This window comes from Nicotiana tabacum, chromosome 23 (genome assembly GCF_000715075.1).
Source record: "Nicotiana tabacum cultivar K326 chromosome 23, ASM71507v2, whole genome shotgun sequence".
NCBI lineage: Eukaryota > Viridiplantae > Streptophyta > Magnoliopsida > Solanales > Solanaceae > Nicotiana > Nicotiana tabacum.
Window position 1 is genome coordinate 34,673,537 of NC_134102.1, and position 21,234 is coordinate 34,694,770.

Sequence of the window (21,234 nt, forward strand, 5' to 3'; positions counted from 1 at the left end):
TTAAATCACAAATTCAATGGCTTAGTGATGGGGACTCCAATACTAGATTCTTTCATATTTCTACTACTCAATGTCGTAAACATAATCGAATTCTAGGACCAAATGACATTGTAGGTAAATGGACCTTTGACCCCTCTAAAATTAACTCAATCATCCTTCACCATTTTACTGATATCTATTCCATACAACTACCCTACTGTTCTACCACAACCACTCTTCTATTAACTGTCTATCACCCGCCAATATTCACACAATGTCTCGTCCACTTACCCATGCTGAAATCTATACAACATTTTACTCTTTTCAACCGTTTAAAGCGCCTTGTCCTGATGGTATACATCCCATATTTTTTTAAAAATATTGGCATCATACTTAACATGCCATTGTAAACACATGCATGTCTGCCTTCAATAGGTGCACTATTCCTCCTGACATTAACAAAATAATTGTAACACTTATTCCTAAATAAAAAATCCATCCACTATTTTCTATTATAGACCTATTGGACTTTGTAACACTACTTACAAAATTATTACTAAAATCATAGTTACCCGGATTAGGCCCTTTCTCCCAACCCTCATCAGTCCAACTCAATTATCTTTTGTTCCGGGGCGCTGAGCTATAGATAATGCAATCATTATACAAGAAGTCCTTCACTTTTTTCGTAGAACCAAAGGACATTTGGGGAAAATGATGTTAAAAATAGACCTCGAAAAAGCATTTGATCAGCTAGAATGGTCCTTTGTGCGTTATTCACTTCAAAAACTTAACTTTCCACCATCCATTATCAAACTCATTATGTCTTATATTACCAATTATTCCATTTCTATTTTTATCAATGGGAAACCCACCACATTCTTTCAACCATCTCCTGGAATTCGTTAGGGTGACCCTTTATCCCCTTATCTTTTTATCATTTGCATTGAAACCTTATCCCAACTTATTGAGGAAGTTGTCATTGCTAAACAATGGCAACCTATTACCATTTCATGCAGTGGACCAGCTCTGTCGCACTTACTTTTTGTGGATGACCTTGTCCTATATTCCAAAGCAGACCTCCCTAGTGCACACTCCATACTCCATATTTTTAATTTTTTAAGTGTACAATCAAGTCAACGGGTTAAGCTTTCCATATCCAAAATTATTTTCTCCAACAATGTCTCCTCGAACTCCCGAGCCACCCTCTCATCCACACTCAATATCCCCTCTTCTTCATCTTTTGGAAAATACCTTGGCTTTCCAATGCCGAACATGCACCCTAAATATTCTGACTACCAATACATCCTGGACCGCATGAATAATCACCTGCAAGGTTGGAAAACCAAATTCCTTACCCTTGCAGGTTGTACAACACTCGTGTGGTTTGTCCTTAATTCTATTCCTATAATGCAAAATCATTTACTTCCCCAAAAAACACGGGACCATATTGACCGTATTCAGAGAAATTTTCTTTGGGGCTCCACTGGTGCCCATAAAAAATTCATTTGGTCAACTGGGACACTGTTACTACTCCTAAGACACGTGGAGCTTTTGTCCTCCCAAATACTTATGCCAAAAACATTTCCATGCTTACGAGTCTAACATGGGGCTTATCGAACCCACTATGGGCTCATGTACTCCATGGTAAGTATTGTGCACCTAGAGCTATACTTTCTCACACCAATTCCTTTAACGTCAAACTGACTGACTCCTCCATATTGAAAAGCATGGCAAATGTTGCCCCTTTATGTCGCCAGGGGGACTCTATGGAATGTTGCTTCCGGCGTTAACATTAATCTTTACTATGACAAATGGATTTTGCCCAAGCTATCACTCCGTCAACTCATTCAGGGCTTATTGCTGAGGCATGAATCATCCTTACCTCTTAGTCACATAATTGTGTCATCTACCTAGCGTCTGGAGTACCTCTCCTTTGACCTACCTTCCAACATCATTTTTGCTCATTCACAATACTTATGTTTTACCTAATTCTACCGACTTTGATATGCCCCATTGGTATGATACACTTGATGTAGTTTTCTCCACTTCAACTGGGTACCAGTTTTACCTTCTCCACCAAAATCATCAACCTCCACCTTTTCCTCATTCCTAGATATGGCAAACTCATACTCTTAGTAAAATTAAACACTTTTTATGGCTCTTACTGCGTGGTGCATTACCCACTAGAGCATTGTTATCATATCAAAAAATTATTCCACACGTAACCTGCATGTGATAACCCGATAGCTCATCTAGAGCTTTACCCCTTAATTATGTATTTTAAAAAGTCGAATAGCGCTTTTTAGCCTTTCTCAATTTACGTGCACAGTCCGTATCTTTTTCCGGAAGGCTTTTATGCGAAAACTGATTAAAATGTGAATTTATTCCTTCAAACTTATTTGAGTTGACTTCGGTCAATGTTTTGAGTAAACGGATCCTAACGTATGTTTTGACCATACTGGTGGGTCTGTATCATGATTTGGAACTTGGGAGTATGCCCGAAATCGAATTCGGAGGTCCCTAGCTTAAGTTATCGCAATTTGTTGAAACTTTAAGGTTCAAAGGTTTAAAGAATTTATAATTTTGACCAAAGTTTGACTTTATTGCTACCGGGTTTGTATTTTAGTTACGTAGTTTGGTATAGATTCATTACTATAATTATTACTTGTCTGCAAAATTTGGTACAAAACGGAGTTGATTTGACGTGATTCGGACGTCCAGTTGTTAAAATTAAAGCTCTTAAGTTTTATTAAAAATTTCATTCGTTTTGGTATCCGATTCGTAGTTCTAGGTATTATTTTGGTATTTTGATCCTATGAGCGAGTTCGTATAATATTTTTGGACTTAGGTGTATGTTTGGTTTGGAGCCCCGAGGGCTCGGGTGAGTTTCGGATAGGCTACAGACGTTATTGAACTTAAGGAAAAATTCTAGTTTTTGGCTTCTGCTGTCACCTGATACTTTCTTCTTCACGATCACGAAGTACTTCCCGCGATCGCGAAGAGCAAACTGGGCTGGGGAGGGGATTTACCCTACGCAAACACAAAGTTTTGGTCGTAAACGCGATGCAGTGGGGGGACTACCCTTCGCGAACGTGGCAACACCAACGTAGACGTATAGCTTTAGAGAGGTAGGGGCTGGGAGATGAGTTTACTCTACGGGAAGTCGAGCCCAGGCTCGAGAACGTGGAGGCGAGGCTGGCTAAGCCTACGCAAACGCGTGGAGTAACTCGCAATCACGTAAGCCAATCGGGCAGTGCCTTCGCGAATGCGTTAGGTGTCTCGCGATCACGATGAACATCTAACACGCAGTCATTTAAATTTCTAAAAGATGGGATTTCACCCAATTTTCATATTCTTTCCATTAGAGCTCGGCCTAGAGGAGATTTGGAGGAGAAATTTCAACACCAACTCATAGGTTTGTATACATTAACTCATTTTCTTCCATTTCTAACTTCACCCATTAATTTCTAGCCTTAATATTCGTTCTTCCGTGGTAGAAACTAGGGATTTAGGAAGAATTTGGGGTGTTTGCAAATTCGGGATTTAAACCTCAATTTGGGGTAGGATTTCGAAACTAATTACATAATCAGGCTCGGGGTTGAATGGGTAAATGAGTTTTGGTCCGAACCTCGAGTTTTGATCAAGAGGGTCCGGGGTTAACTATTTTTTGACATTTTGGAAAAAGTATAAAAACCCTAACTTTATGTATTGAAATTAATTCTCTTAGCATTATTTGATGTTATCAAGTCGATTGTGGTTAGATACGGTTGGTTTAGAGGCAGATTCTAGAGGAAAGGCCCCGGTAAAGCTCTGAGTTGACTGCGGAGTGAGGTAAGTATCATGGTTAACCTTGACTTGAGGGATTAGGACTTGTTTGCCTATTTGCTACGTGTTTAAATGTGTGGGTACAACGTATATGTGAGGTGACGAGTACTTATGCGTTGTTGTTGGGTTAAAGCATGCGGGTGAGACTTATTTCCTTGTAATTTATTGCCTTCTTTAATTATAATACCCATGCTTAGCTTAGTTGATTACTTACTTGATCATCCTTTCCGTATTTATGGACTCATTGTGATTTTGGAGTATTTTTGGAAGTTGAGGTTTGGTATTTTAGAATCATTATTGACGTAAGGTTTATTCTTGCTTATTCTATCTCCCAAATTTTTATATTCATTACTACATGGTAAGGGAGAGTGTTAAAGCACGAAGGGTGATGCCGTTTCATTTATTGCTTCATTTATTGATTAATACATAATGAGGAAGAGAGTAAAAGCACGAAGGGTGATGTCGTGCCATTTATTGCTTCATTTATTGATTAATACATAGTGAGAAAGAGAGTAAAAACACGAAGGGTGATGCCGTGCCGTATGTACCGTTTCATGGAGAAGTTAATAGTAAAAGCATGAAGGGTGTTGCCGTGCCATTATTATTGTTTTCATGGCAATGTTGAGAGTAAAAGCACGATGGGTGATACCGTGCCATCTTTATTTATTATGTTTATCCATTTTCATTGGTTGATGATTTATTTGACTATCTTATGTTGTCATTCCTGGTGTAGTTATCGTATCTTGCATCCCTTTAGCATGTCCCCTTCCAATCCTACACATTAAATCTTTATTTGTTACTATTTTGCACATATATCTACCTTTGTACATGTTAAATTACATGAGTGTCCTGTCATAGCCTCGTCACTACCTCGTCGAGGTTAGGCTCGGCACTTACGGCATACATTGGGTCGGTTGTACTCATACTATACTCTGCTCTTCTTGTGCAGATTTTGGTACCAGTCCCAGTTGTACGTGATGTGCATCAGCTCGGATTGGCATATTTGGAGACTTGAGGTAAACTTGATGGCGTTCGCAGACCTTGAAGTCCCCTTCCTCTTTTGTCATTTACGTTCATTTCATTTGAAGCAGATGTATTTATTTTTGACTCTGTTTGTAGAATTTCTAATAGCTCGTGCACTTGTGACTCCAGGTCCGAGATTGTACTTAAATGTTTTTGGTTATTTTACCTTTTCACACATCATTCCAGTTTAATTCAGTTTAAATGAGTTTTAATTACATGAATTGCATAAAGTGGCATATAATTTACTCTAACGATGGCTTGCCTAGGGAGTGAAATGTTAGGCGTCATCACGGTCCCGAAGGTGAGAATTCCGAGTCGTGACAAGTTGGTATCAGAGCACTAGGTTGCCTAGGTATCACGAGTTACGAGCAGGATTAGTAGAGTCTGGAGGATCGGTATGGAGACGTCTGTCCTTATCTTCTAGAGACTATGGAGTTTAGGAACAATTTCACTTATATTCATATTTGTTGTACAATTTTATTCTATCATTCATAATTGAACTCTTCTATTCTTGTTCTCTCCCAGATAGCGAGAACACGTACTGTATCTACAGTTGGACAGCAGCCGGAGCCCCCAGTAGCAGCTCCTACTAGGGGTAGAAGTCGAGGTCAAGGTCGCGCCAGAGGCCGAGGCAAAGGCAGAGCTCAGCCTAGAGCTCGAGCACCAACACCAGTAGTGGAGCCTCCGGTAGATTTGATGAGGAGGTTCCAGCTCAGACCGTACCTGTTGGACCAACTCAGGTCCCGGAGGGGTTCATCGTCACTCCAGTGCTTCAGGATACTCTAATCCATTTGGTGGGCCGTATGGAGAGTATGGCCCAGGACAGTACATTTTCGGTGGCACTAGCCGTATCTTAGGCTGGGGGAGGAGCACAGACTCCCGCTACTTACACTTTGGAGTAGATGGCTCCTCAGTATCATACTATAGCAGCCCCGCCAGTTGGGGTAGTTCAGTTGGTTGTTATGGCACAGGCCGGTGATAGGCCTGCCATGTCTTCTGAGGCTTTATTGAGATTGGACAAGTTTACTAAGATCTTTCCAGTTCACTTCAGCGGTGCACCTTCTGAGGACCGACAGGATTATCTTGACCGCTGCCATGATGTGCTACGGAACATGGGTATAGTTGAGACCAATTGGGTCGATTTTGCTGTGTTTCAGATGAAGGGTTCCGCCAAGAGGTGGTGGAGAGATTATATGTTGACCAAACCAGTTGGGTCGCCTGCACTTACTTGGGATCAGTACTCACAACTATTTCTAGAGAAGTTCCTCCCTATCACACTAAGAGAGGATTACCGCAGGCAGTTTGAGCGTCTCCAATAGGGCAGCATGACTGTTACTCAATACGCGACCCGTTTTGTGGATCTAGCTCGTCATACCCTTATCTTGCTTCCGACTTAGAGGGTGAGGAGATTTATTAATGGACTTACTTACACTATCAGTCTACAGATGGCCAAGGAGACCGAAAGTGATACCTTTCAAATGGCTGCAAATGTTGCTAGGCAGATCGAGATGGTTCTTTCTTAGGAGAGGGGGTAGGGGTCTGATAAGAGGCCTCATCATTTCGGTGGGCACAGTGGTGCTTCATCTGGAGGCAGGGTACTATTTGTAGATGCCATCCTCCCAGGCCATTTCAGTCAGCTCTCCAGGCATCTCACAGTGCTTCAGGTAGTCGCGGCCCTTATGTGTCTCATCCCGACCCGCTAGCCTACAGTGCACCACCAGCTGCTATTAGTGCACTTCCGCTCTAGAGTTTTCAGGGTGGTTACCTAGGTTGACAGGGTCAGTTCCAGGGTCAATAGTCACAGCAGCCGAGGTCTTGTTATACTTATGGTGATCCAAGCCACATTTCTAGATTTTGCCTATGGGTACCGGGCAACACACAGTAGCAGGCTTCTCGTGCCATGGTTCCGGCACCGGTTGCTTCACCGCCCGCTCAGCCAGCTAGAGGCAGAGTTCAGGCAGCCAGAGGTGGAGGTCATGCCATTACAGGTGGGGGTCAGGTCATTAGAGGTGGAGGCCAGCCAATTAGAGGTCTTCCTAGAGAGGTAGTTCAGAGTGGTGGGGCCCAGCCCCGATGTTATTCTTTCCCAGCTAGACCTAAGTCTGAGTCATCTGACATTGTTATCACAGGTATCGTTCCAGTTTTCCATAGAGATGCTTCAGTTTTATTTGATTCAGGCTCTACTTATTCCTACGTGTCATCCAATTTTGCTTCATATCTGGTTGTGCCTCGTGATTCTTTGAGTGCTCCTATGTATGTGTCCACACCTATGAGAGATTCTATTGTAGTAGATCATGTCTATCGCTTATGTGTGGTTACTATTAGGAGTGTTGAGACTAGCGTAGATCTCCTACTTCTTGATATGGTAGATTTTGATGTCATCTTGGGTATGGATTAGTTGTCACCTTATCATGTTATATTGGATTATTACGCCAAGACACTGACCTTAGCCTTGTCGGGGTTGCCTCGATTAGAGTGGAGCTAGACTTCTACCCATTCTACCAGCAGAGTTATCTCTTATGTGAAGGCTCGACGTATGGTCAAGAAGGGGTGTCTAGCTTATTTTGCTTACATCCACGATTCTAGTGTGGAGGTTCCTTCCATGGATTCAGTACCAGTTGTTCGTGAGTTTCTAGAGGTATTTCCTGTAGATTTGCCGGGGATTCCACCCGACAGAGATATTGATTTGGCTTCGGGCACTCAGCCCATTTCTATTTCGTCATACCGTATGGCCCCGCCGGAGTTGAATGAATTGAAGTAGCAGTTGCAAGATTTGCTTCATAAGGGCTTCATTAGACCTAGTGTCTCGCCCTGGGGTGTGCCTGTATTGTTCGTGAATAAGAAAGATGGATCGATGAGAATGTGCATAGATTATCGGCAATTGAACAAAGTCACCATCAAGAACAAGTATCCATTGCCAAGGATTGATCACTTATTTGATCAGCTTCAGGGTGCCAAGGCATTTTCGAAGATTGATTTTAGGTCCGGCTACCATCAGTTGAAGATTAGGGCATTTGGTGTCCCTAAGATAGCTTTTCGTACTCGGTATGGGCATTATGAGTTTCTAGTGATGTCATTTGGGATGACAAATGCCCCAGCAGCATTTATGGATTTGATTAACCGGGTGTTCAAGCACTACTTGGATTCCTTTGTGATTGTATTTATTGATGATATCTTGATCTACTCCCGCAGTCGAGAGGAGCGCGAGCGGCATCTTCGGATTGTACTTCAAACTTTAAGATAGCCATTTATTAGCCAAGTTTTCAAAGTGCGAATTTTGGTTAAACTCAGTCATCTTTTTGGGGCACGTCATATCGGCAGAGGGCATCAAGGTGGATCCTAAGAAGGTTGAGGCAGTTCAGAACTAGCCCAGACCCACTTCAGCTACAGAGATCCGGAGTTTCCTGGGTTTGGCGGGTTATTACCCCCAGTTCGTGGAGAGGTTTTCAACTATAGCAGCCCTATTGACCAGATTGACCCAGAAGGGTGCCCCATTCAGATGGTCAGACGAGTGAGAGTTGAGCTTTCAGACTCAAGACTGCTTTGACTACGGCGCCGGTGCTGGTGTTGCCCACATGTTCAAGATCTTACACGGTGTATTATGATACATCTCGTTTTGGGCTCGGTATAGTATTGATGAAGGATGGCAGGGTGATTGCATATGCATCACGGCAGCTGAAGGTTCATGAGAAGAATTACCATGTTCATGACTTAGAGTTGGCAACCATTGTTCATGCCCTAAAGATTTGGAGGCATTATCTTTACAGCGTGTCATGCGAGGTATTCACGGATCATCAAAGTCTACAGTATTTGATCAAACAAAAGGATCTCAACTTGAGGTAGATGAGGTGGTTGGAGCTGTTGAAAGACTATGATATCACCATTTTGTATCACCCCGGGAAGGCCAATATGGTGGCCGATGCCTTGAGTAGAAAGGCTGTAAGTATGGGCAGCCTTGCGTACACCCTAGTTAGTGAGAGACCGCTTGCATCAGATGTTTAGGCTTTGGCCAATAAGTTCATGAAGTTAGACATTTCAGAGCCTAGTCGTGTTCTAGCTTGTACAGTCGCTCTGTCTTTCTTGTATGAGCGCATCAGAGAGCGGCAGTATGATGACCCTCATTTGCTTGTCCTTAGGGACATGGTGCGGCACGGTGGTGCCAATCAGGTCACTATTGGAGATGATGGGGTTTTGAGGATGCAGGGTCGTATTTGTGTGCCCAATGTGGATGGACTTCGTGAGTTGATTCTTGAGGAGGCCCACAGTTCATGGTATTCTATTCATCGGGTGCCTCCAAGATGTATTAGGACTTGCGGCAGCATTATTGGTGGAGAAGGATGAAGAAAGATATAGTTGCATATGTAGCTCGGTGTCTAAATTGTCTGCAAGTAAAGTACGAGCATCAGAGACCTGGTGGTTTGCTTCAAAAGTTAGAGATTCCTGAGTGGAAGTGGGAGCGTATCACTATAGATTTTGGTGTTGGACTCCCACGGACTCAGAGGAAGTTCGATGTGGTATGGGTCATTGTGGACAGGCTGACCAAGTCAGGACATTTCAATCATGTGGCAGTTACCTATTCTTTGGAGTGATTGGCTAAGATCTACATCTACGAGATCTTTCGTCTTCACGGTGTACCTGTGTCTATCATTTTTGATCGAGGTACGGATATCACCTCACACTTCTAGAGGGTAGTACAGCATGAGTTGGGCACGCAGGTTGAGTTGAGCATAATATTTCATCCCCAGACGAACGAAAAGTTCGAGCACACTATTCAGATATCGGGGGTTCTTGGGATCAGTTCTTGCCATTTGTGGAATTTTCCTACAACAACGGCTACCAGTCGATCATTCAGATGGCTCCCTATGAGGCATTATATGGGAGGCGGTGTCGTTCGCCTATTGGATGGTTCGAGCCGGGGAAGGCTCGGTTGTTGGGTATAGATTTGGTACAAGATGCCTTGGATAAGGTCAGGATTATTCTGGATCAACTTCGCACAGCTCAGTCTAGGAAGAAGAGTTATGTCGACCGTAGAGTTCGTGATGTTGCATTCATGGTTGGAGAGAGAGTAATGCTCCGGGTTTCACCCATGAAGGGTGTGATGAGGTTCATAAAGAAGGGCAAGTTGAGCTCTAGGTATATTGGACCCTTTGAAATTCTTGAGAGAGTGGGTGAGGTGGCCTACAGGCTCGCATTGCCACCTAGTTTATCAGCAGTCCACCAGTGTTCCATATGTCTATGCTCCGGAAGTATCATGATGATCCGTCCCATGTGTTGGATTTCAGCTCAGTTTAGTTGGACAAGGATTTGACTTATGAGGAGGAGCCGGTGGCTATTCTAGCCTAGCAGATACGACAGTTGAGGTCAAAGAGTTATCCTTCAGTTCGAGTGTAGCGGAGAGGTCAGTCGATCGAGACAGCCACTTGGGAGTCTGAGTCGTATATGCGGAGTAGATATCCACACTTTTTCACCAGTCCAGATACTTTCCTATGTCCGTTCGAGGACGAACGTTTATTTTAGAGGTGGAGAATGTGATGACCCGGTAGGTCATCTAGAGCTTTAACCATTAATTCTATATTTCAAAACCTCAAATAGCTTCTTTTAGCCTTCCTCGATATATGTGTACAGTCCGTGTCTTTTTTCGGAAGGCTTTTATGTGAAAAATTTATTAAAATGTAAATTCGTGCCTTAAAATTTATTAGAGTTGACTTCGGTCAATATTTTGAGCAAACAGACTCAGACCGTATTTTGAAGATCTTGGTGGGTCCGTATCGTGATTTGGGACTTGGACATATGCCCGAAATAGAATTTCGAGGTCCGTAGCTCAAGTTATCGCAATTTGTTAAAAATTTGAGGTTTAAAGGTTTAAAGAATTTATAAATTTGACTGAAGTTTGACATTATTGCTACCGGGTCCGGAATTTTTTTCTGGAGCTTGGTATAGGTTCATTACTGTAATTATGACTTGTGTGTAAAATTTAGTGAAAACGGAGTTGATTTGACGTGATTCGGATGTCCGGTTGTTAAAATAAAAGTTCTTAAGTTTTATTAAAAATTTTATTTGTTTCAGTGTTCGATTCATAGTTCTAGGTGTTATTTTGGTATTTTGATCGCGTGAGCGAGTTCGTATAATAGTTTTGGACTTAGGTGCATGTTTGGTTTGGAGCCCCGAGGGCTAGGGTGAGTTTCGGATAGGCTACGGACGTTTTTGAACTTAGGGAAAAATTATGGTTTTTGCCTTTTGTTGTCACCTGATACTTTCTTCTTCGCGATCGCGAAGAGCAACTGGGTTGGGGAGGGGATTTACCCTACGCGAACGCAAGGTTTTGGACGTGAACACGGAGCAGTGGGGGGACTGCCCTTTGCGAACGCGACCACACCAATATGAAATCATAGCTTTAGAGAGGCAGGGGTTGGGAGATGAGTTTACTCTACGCGAACGCGAGCCCAGGATCGTGAACGCGGAGGCGAGGCAAGCTAAGCCTACACGAACGTATGGAGTAACTCGTGATTGCGTAAGCCAATCGACCAGGGCCTTCGCGAACGCATCAGGTGTCTCGCGATCGCGATGAACACGTGACACCCAGTCATTTAAATTTTTAAAAGACGGGATTTCACCCATTTTTCATAATCTTTCCATTAGAGCTCGGCCTAGAGGCGATTTGGAAGAGATATTTCAACACCAATTCATAGGTCAGTATACTTCACCTCATTTTCTTCCATTTCTAACATCACCCATTAATTTCTATCCTAATCTTTATTTTTTCATTGTAGAAAACTAGGGATTTAGGAAGAATTGGAGTTTTTTGTAAATTCGGGATTTAGACCTCAATTTGGTGTCGAATTTCGAAACTTATTACATAATCGGGCTTGGGGGTGAATGGGTAAATGGATTTTGGTCCGAACCTCGAGTTTTGACCAAGCGGGCCTGGGGTTCACTTTTTTTTGACATTTTGGAAAAAATATAAAAATCCTAACTTTATGTATCGAAATTAATTCTCTTAGCATTATTTGATGATATCGAGTCGATTGTGGTTAGATACGGTTGGTTTGGAGGCGAATTCTAGAGGAAAGGCCCCGGTAGAGCTCGGAGTTGACTGCGGAGTGAGGTAAGTATTGTGGTTAACCTTGACTTGAGGGATTAGGACTTGTTTTTCTATTTTCTACGTGTTTAAATGTGTGGGTACAACGTATATGTGAGGTAACGAGTACTTATGCGTTGTTGTTGGGTTAAAGCATGCGGGTGGGACTTGTTTCCTTGTAATTTATTGCCTTCTTTAATTATGATACCCATGCTTAGCTTAGTTGATTACTTACTTGATCGTCCTTTCCGTATTTATGGACTCATTGTGATGGTGGAGTATTTTTGGAAGTTGAGGTTTGGTATTTTAGAATCATTATTGACGTAAGGTTTATTCTTGCTTATTCTATCTCCCAAATTTTTAGATTCATTACTACATGGTAAGGGAGAGTGTTAAAGCACGAAGGGTGATATCGTGCCGTTTATTGCTTTATTTATTGATTAATACATAGTGAGAAAGAGTGTAAAAGTACGAAGGGTGATGCCGTGCCGTTTATTGATTTATTTACTGATTAATACATAGTGAGGAAGAGAGTAAAAGCACGAAGGGTGATGTCGTATTTATCATTTCATAGAGAGGTTGAGAGTAAAAGCATGAAGGTTGATGTCATGCCATTATTATTGTTTTCATGGTAAGGTTGAGAGTAAAAGCACGATGGGTGATGTCGTGCCATCTTTATTCATTATGTTTATCCGTTTTCATTGGTTGATGATTTATTTGACTGTCTTATGTTGTCATTCCTGGTGTAGTTATCGTATCTTCTATCCCTTTAGCATGTCCCTCCCAATCGTACATATTAAATCTTTGTTTGTTACTATGTTGCACGTATATCTACGTTTGTACAAGTTAAATTACGTGAGCGTCCTGTCATAGCCTCATCACTACCTCGTCGAGGTTAGACTCAGCACTTACGGAGTACATTGGGTCGGTTGTACTCATACTACACTTTGCACTTCTTGTGCAGATTTGGGTACTGGTCCCAACTATACGTGAGGTGCATCAGCTCGGATTAGCATATTTGGAGACTTGAGGTAGATCTGCTGGCGTCTGCAGACCTTGAAGTCCCCTTCCTCTTTCCTCATTTACTGTTCATTTCATTCGAAGCAGTTGTATTTATTTCAGACTCTGTTTGTAGAATTTCTAGTAGCTCGTGTACTTGTGTCTCCAAGTCCGGGATTGTACTTAGATGTTTACGGTTATTTTACCTTTTCGCACATCATTCCAGTTTATTTCAGTTTAAATGAGTTTGAATTTGCTTAAAGTGGCATATGATTTGCTCTAACGTTGGCTTGTCTAGCGAGTGAAACGTTAGGTGCCATCACGGTCCCGAATGTGAAAATTCTAGGTCGTGACACTGCATCATATGTGCGCATCCCTCAGAAGATATCATTCACATCTTCACTGTTTGCATGCCGGCCACACAAATCTGGCATCATTTTAACATTCTTATTCCATCTACTAATCATATCCATTGGCTACACTATCTCTGTACTTCTCCCGAGCTACTTGATCAACGTTCCTCTGTTACCCCACATGTCACTTCACCTACATCTTAACTTATGCCTATTATCCTCTGGTACATCTGGCTCAACCGTAACCATAATCTCTTCAATCACACTAATAACCCCGTCCCTCTCAATTCCATCTGCCTCTTAGACACTGAACTCCAATACCTCACCTCTGCCAACCTCCATCCATGTAAACACACAACTATCAATATTTCTTGGCACCCACCTATACCTAGCGTCAACAAACTTAATATTGATGGCGCATTTGACTCCACTACATATCGTAGAGGAGTTGGCAGAGTCTTTCGAAATTCCAGTGGCGCTTGGTTAGGAGTCTATTGTAAACCACTATACTTTATTTATGTTTGAATTGCTTGCTCTTTATTATGGTTTACGTTTTGCACTCACTCGAGCACTCATCCCACTCATAGTGGAGACCGACTCTCAAGTACTTATCGCTCTCTTACCATCATGTAATCATAAATACTCATGCATTATTAGTCGATGCTATGTGAGCTGCATATGCCGGTCATCAAGCACACATTTTGGGAGGGCAATGGAGTAGCGGATGCTCTGGCTCGTTTTGGAAGGGACATGCATATTACCCAACCTCAGGATGTTATGTTTTTTTGAGAACCCTCCACCTTTTATATTATCGCACTTACTTTTGGACTCCATAGGTACTGCAACTGCGGTTCAGTTCCCTCCTTGTAATGCTTTACATTATGCTTTCAATAAAATAACAAATGCATGGTTTAGCAAAAAAATAATACCTGCTTCTTTCTACGAAATTCCAGTTTATGCCCTGAAGTTGGAAAATCCTTCTAAACATTAATTATATCTTATGTAAATTTCCTGAAGAACATATGCTGTAAAGAAGAGGGCCTTAATTGTGGTGGTATTTTTAGTATCAGTTGAAACAAATCAGAAAAACAAATCAAGGTAAGCGATGTGGACTATGAATTTATCCCACTTCTGGTTGTAGCCGATGGAAAATCGAACTCAGCCTTTCTCTACTAGTTAAGTATCTAGAGAGCTTAGTGTTCTGTTTATGCTTTTTTGAGAAGTTTCATCATTTAAAGAAAAGAATTTGTATATTTATCTATGGGACATCTTACACATGAACAGATTTGCTAGACTCTTAAAACTGACATTGATAGTTTCAAAACACAAAAAGAAGAAGATTAATGCATCTTTCTCTTTCTCATCTCAGAAAAGAGAGGAATAACAAGGAGCTGATCAATTGTCTTATTGCCAGTGTTTTTGGTTCAGTTACCTTCCCAAACTAGCTATCTTGAAGCAGAATTTTGTTGTGATGAAAATGATTGGGCGTGATTTCCAAATTACCCAGATTAATAAGATAATGGAAAATAGATGTTCTGCTATCAATTTTGATTCATTTTTATCTAGTAGATATCTGCTATTGATTTACTCTAATCTAGTTTTTAGACTTGTGCATAGATATTTGTCAATTGTTTCATTAATTAAGTAGAAGAAAGTTGGTCTCTTTGTAACATGGCACAAAGCTGGAGATAAGTTCAAAACCTTTTTGGAGTTGTGCATATTGGAGGTATCATTAAGACACTACTCTACATATCGTCTATGCATAACATGTAAGTGAAATATTGTGGGATCATCTGTCATGAGTTCAATTAATCTTGTATTTTTTATCATACTTGGTGAGTATCTTCTGACGTAGTAATCTTCTGTATACTTGTGAATTGACTTCAATTGCCTTTTAGAAATTATTGTGGCTTGAAATAGGAAAGGCGAGGACCTGAATACAGATTGTTTCTCACTAGTCTTGTAGTGTTGAAGTGTTGATATAGGAAAGGCGAGTCCTGTATTACTAGGATTGAAATATGGTAACATGTTAAGAAAAGGTAACATGTTAAAGGAGAAACATTATTATTAAGACTAAAGTATGGTCGAGATCTGGGTAAGTATTATGAATGTCTGCATAACAGACTGGTCTAACTGATACTTCGGAGACCTGTTGGAAGATAAATGTGCTGTTTGGACTAGGTTTTTCTTTCAGGATTTGAAGTGCTATGTTTTTTTCCTTTCTTGTCTGGTTGTTTGAATAGAAACTTTTAATACAATGTAACCTTTTTTCAATTATATACTTGTACAATAAAAAAGCTTCACATGTTGTCTTAACAAATATTTTAAACTGGTATTTTCATTTAGTTTTTTATCTCCGTGTCAAGTCAACATGTCATGACCCAAAACCCATTATAGGTTTACGCCTTTAAAATCACGGGTACATACATAATTAGTAATGCATAAAAAAATAAAAAGGTGATAATAATATGAAAATCCGTAAGAATCAACTAAAATATCCCAAAACCCGGAGTCACCAGTGCATGAGCATTCACTAAGGAGTATAACAATAATACAACATCTGTCTGGAATGCAAATAAGACATGATAAAATAAATAATACGATGGAGACTCTGTGGGCTGCGATATGTAGCCTGGAGTGCAGCTCGCCATAAAGTCTCTTCAGCAGCTGCGCCTACGCGCCAAGATGACCACCAAATGAACCTGTCAGATCCTGCACATTTAGTGCAGAAGTGTAGCATGAGTACGTAAATCAACGCGTAACTAGTAAGTATCTAGCCTAATCCCGGAGCAGTAGTGATAAGGGCTTGATATCGACACTTACTGGTGGTCCAATAAATCAGTATGATAAATCTTAAACAAATATGAAGTACAACAGTAGCAGTGAGGTAACAACTGTAACTAACATAATCTTTCAAAATTTCTTTAAACGATATAAATCTCTCAATCTCGTATCCTATCTAAACAACTCAGAAAATATCAAGTGCCAATACCAAATGGATAAGGAATACCATATAAACTGCCAGGCATCAGTGGAAGGATAACCTTGTGAATATTCGGACTTCTAACGATATAACGCACGCTTATGCCGAGGTCGTATGGCCCGATCCAGAATAATATGTACACTGTCGAGGGTCGACCGGTACGAACCATAGATGCATCTATTATACTGCCGAGGCATTCGGCCCGCTCCACAAGAAAGGAAGGAACTTATCGAATTACGAGGCACATACTTACAATACAGGTACAGGAGCATAAAGTGAATATAACCTTTATCGTTTCTCAAATAATTGGCCAAAAACTCAGGGTGATAAAGCTCGGCCTAATATATGTGTATTTCTAAATCAATTTCGATTATAAATTTAATTATTTAAGCTAGCAAATGAAGTTCAAATAATACATGATAAAATCATGAGTCTACCCAGATATAAATATGTTTTAGCTACGTATGGACTCTCGTCACCTCGTGCGTACGTAGCGCCCACAACTAGTAGCACATAATAATTACATCATCTAGGGGGTAATTTCCCCCTAACAAGGTTAGAGAGGAGACTTACCGCTCCGAAGTTCCATAACCAGCTCCAATACCTCTCTAACTCTTCAATTCAAAGCCAAATGATCCGAAACTAGTCAAACAACGTGCAAATCAATCAAAATATACTCTAAATGCGTATAATTTAACAATTTATAATAATTTTAAACTCCGCTCGAAAAGTCAACAAAGTCAACCCTCGGGCCCACGTAACCGTATTCTAAAATTTTTTGAAGATAAGCATTACTCATAACCCCACGAACTCAAATATATAATTTATTCCAAATTTTCTGTCTAATTTCATGGTCGAATTTCAAAAAATACCATTTCTAGGTTTTCTCCCAAAATTTCATAATTTCTATAAATTTTCATATTTAAATCCATATATAACTCATGTATTTAACTGGCAGAATACATCGACAACAACTTAAACTTGTCCACACTTTTTACTTAGACACTCCATTTTAAGTCTGTCCCATTTGAACACTCCAACCACATCTCAAATATGTCATTTAGACACAAAATTAATAGGCAGCCAAAATACAAAGATGTGTGTCATTCACATGCTTGTGATGTATCAAATGAACAAATAAATGACTGACACATGTAACTTTCTTAACAAATGACAATTGTAATTAAAAAAGAAAACAAAAATAGTAGAAAACCCTCTCCCCCCTCCTCGATACAATTCTTCTCCGATAAATCCTTTCCCTCCCCTCCCCTCCCCACGTTGTTTCTTCTTCTCCCCCTTCCCACCTATTTTTTCTATATTAATTCTTTGGAACTTGTACTAATGGCAGTATTCTGGAAATAGCAAAGAAATTATTATGACTTTTACTGTGTGTTGCAAAAACTTGAAAGAATTCTATTTTCTCACTCGTTCTTCCAAAACATATTTTTGGGTAGAGTTTTTTTTTCAAGTTCAAAAGAAAGCTTGTGATTGGAAGACATGACAAGAAATAGAGTTTTCACGGAGGTGGAGGGAAGAGAAGATGGAGGAATTTGAATTTGTGCGCACCTATGAATTTTAAAGAAGTCCATGTTCTTGCCATCGATGATAATCTCATAGATAAGAAAGTTCTTAAATGCCTTCTCAAAATTACCTTTTGTAAAGGTTGAATGAAAATCAACACCCCGTAATCTTAACCCAGTTCTTTTGCTTTTGTTCAAAATTACAAAGAGAAATCTTGATGTTAATTTCCAATCTTGATTTGTTGATTTTATTTTGGAAAAATTTGTAGGCTACAATTTCAATAGATAGTTTGGTTGGATTAGTCAGCGTTTGGGTGTGAAAATATTAAAGGAGTTTGAGGAAGAATGTGAAGACATGGGGCCACATATCTGAAAAATGAAAAAGAAAAGTTCAACGGAAAATTTTCCGGCAAAGCTATTCATTTTCCGGCAAGAAGCTTGTGGAATATGCTTTTTGGATGATTTTCACGCAAGACAGAAATGTGAGAAACACTTGCCTTGTCATGTCAGCACATTATGTTTAAATGACATATTTAAGATATTATTGAAGTGTTCAAATGGAACAAACTTAAGAATGACGCCAAACTTTACGTATAAGTTATAAATAACGATATGAACCTATTCCAAGGCTTGAAACCTCAAACGGTCATCGATAAAGCCAATGTCCACTTCAAATCAAACCTAAGAAATTCGTAAACTTTTAAAATGCCAACTTTCCATAATAGGCGTCAAAATGATCCCGGACCACCCGATACTCTACCCGGACATACGCCCAAGTTTGAAATCATCATACGAACTTATTGGAACCGTTAAATCCCAATTCCAAGATGTTTTACTCAAAAGTCAAGCCTTAGTCAACTCTTCCAACTCAAAACTTCTGAATTGAGAAATTTCCATCCGAATCAACTCCGAACTTCCCGAAATTCAATTCTGACAACGTGTACAAGTCATAAAATATGAAGTGAAGCTACTCACAACCTTAAATTGCCAAACGATACACTAGAGGTAAAAACGACCGGTTGGGTCGTTACACAACATATGACAGTCACATCAGGTCTAAGGGAGTATTATATAAATCATGAAAAGTCACATCAGGTCTAAGGGAGTATTATATAAAACCTTCAAGTTTTCATGAAGGGTAAACCGATAGACATATCAAACATTGTATTTTTAATTCATTTTTCTTTGTATTCATGCAACCTTTTTGACATTGCTGTTTAGTCTTTGAAATGTATATAGTTACAATTGATGAATATGGACACTTTTCCAAGTGGTTAAAATTACAGAAATTGTTTAAGCAATTTTCTACTAATCTTTATAGAATTTTCCTAAAGAAGTTTTTGCTAATACTTTTTACAGGTTATGGAGACTGGAGTTTACAAATCATGATGCAAGATTTTGAAGTAATACAAATTGGCTATCATTTTGCTAAGAATGTTGGACAAAACATTTTACTGTAATGACAATAGATAGATCTTTTGCAAAGGGGTTGTGTAAAAATTATTTTGGCTTTAAAATGGTTGTGCAGTGCAAGTAACGGGATATTACTTTGTAATTAATTATGGCTATTTATGAAAGTATGATTAGTATTTATATTATCTTTCCGTGAATAGGTTTTCTAGTTACAAATTGTACTTGATTCTTGTGAGAATTTATTTATATTTGAAGGTCTATATTTTTAAGGACCAAATTACTTGTCCCAAAAAACCTTTTATGACCAGTAAAACTCAGCTATTTAGCTTTAAATTTTTGACTTTAATGCCTTGAATGTCTAAGGTTTAGTTGTGAAACCTTGAAACAATGTCAAAATTAGTTCTTATATTTTGTCCTAAATATTAGGATTTTGAATTATAAAAGAAAAATTTTAGTTGATTTATATGTCCTAAATATTAAGATTTCCTACTATTGTAACGACCCGACCGGTCATTTTACTTTCTAGATCCCTGTTTTCCTAAATAAGACTCCCCGTATGTGCTTTTACTATTTTATGATGTAACGACCCGACTTGTCGTTTTAAGAATTTACGCCCTGTTCAGTGACTTAAGGTCTCGAGAAGCTTCGCCTAAAAGGGTTGAGCTTGACTTGGGTCAAGATTTATAGTAAACGACCTCAGAACCGGTATTTAACGGTCCCAAAAAGTTTGTATGATGATTTTGGACTTGGGAATATGTTCAGATCGAGTTTTGGATGACCCAGGAGCGTTTCGGCGCTTAATATTGAAAGTGGCACATTGAAGGTTCTTCAAGTTCTTTAAATTTGGTTTGGAGTAGGTTTTGGTGTTATCGAGGTCCGTTTAGGATTCCGAGCCCGGAAATAGTTCCATATGGTGATTTAAGACTTGCACGCAATATTTGGTGTCATTCCGAGTAGCCTAAGTATGATTCGGCGCATTCGGAGTAAGTTGGAAAAACTTGAAATTCATAAGTTAATTCGATTGGTTTTGGGGTACGTTTCTTAGTTTTGATGTTATTTTACGCATTCCAAGGGTGCGAGCGAGTCCGTTTTATTTTTACAAACTTATTGGAATATTTGATCGAGGCCTCGGGGTCCCCGTATAGGATTCAGAGGGTCGACGGAGCTAGATTGCTCTTTGGAGAAGAGCTGAAGGTGGCTAGCATCTGGTGCGTTTGCACTTGTGGTGGGAAGGTCCGCAGTAGCGGTACTACAGGTACGACATCTCTTTCACAGAAGTGCAAAGGGAGGGAGTCAACGAGGTCCACAGAAGCAAAAGACATCCACATAAGCGAACTCACTTCTGCGATGAAAGGGTTCGCAGGTGCAGAGTGAGGTAGCCTGGCCCTGGTCGCAGGTGGGCGAGGCGAGCCGCAGAGAGGGCTCGCAGATGCGAGATTTGGCCACAGGTGCGGCTGGGCGTGGCTCATGCGTGTTTTGCAAATACGGACAATCGACTACAGGAGCGGTCCCGTAGAATCAGAAATTCTTCCGCAGGTGCGGAGAACCGCTAGGTAGTGAGGTTCATTTAAGTCGAAGACTTAGGCAATTTTGGCTCATTTCTTTCATCTCTTGGGCGATTTTGAAGATCTTTGAAGAGGGGTTTTGACCTAGCACTTTAAGGTAAGTAATTTCTATATGAGATGAGTTTAATACATGTATTTTGGGTAGATTCTTAGCACATAAAGTTTAAAAATTGTGGGTTTAGTTTAAAAACCTAGGTTTTGATAAAAATAGGATTTAACCACGAAAATGATTATGGAACTGGGTGAAAATTTTTATTTGAGTTTATGAGGTTAAGGGTAATAATTATCTTTGAAAATGTCTGAAATCCAGGCATGTGGGCCCGGGGTGAATTTTAGGAATCTTCCAATTTGGGTTGGGTAATTACTTTAATAGCTAAATTATTAACTTTTAACTGTATATTGATTAATTTATATAAGATTTGGCTAGCTTAGGTTTGTTCGGCACTGAGTTGAAGCCTTAGAGTGAATTTGTCGGCCGTAAAATAAGCTTTGAGAC